Raw genomic sequence first — 279 nt, 5'->3', positions numbered from 1 at the left:
TTCTCTCACAATCGTCTCTGCAGAGAAACTTAATTTCACACAACATCTCTGCAGAGACAATCACCACACATCTCTGCAGAGAAGCGGGTCATCCATATGTCAAACCCCAATTCTAAACACTTCACGGTGGGACAGGTCCCTGACAGAAGGCTGGAGCCAGGTGGGGGTCGGTCTCTTCTCCCAGGAAACAAGTGATAAGACAAGAGGAAAAGGCCTCAAGTTGCAGCAGGGGAGGTTTAGGTTGGATATTGGGAAATACTTCCCTGAAAAGGGTTGACC

The sequence above is a fragment of the Merops nubicus genome, unplaced genomic scaffold, assembly GCF_000691845.1.
Source record: "Merops nubicus isolate BGI_N331 unplaced genomic scaffold, ASM69184v1 scaffold19741, whole genome shotgun sequence".
Classification (NCBI taxonomy): domain Eukaryota; kingdom Metazoa; phylum Chordata; class Aves; order Coraciiformes; family Meropidae; genus Merops; species Merops nubicus.
Note: the sequence above shows the minus strand (reverse complement) of the source record.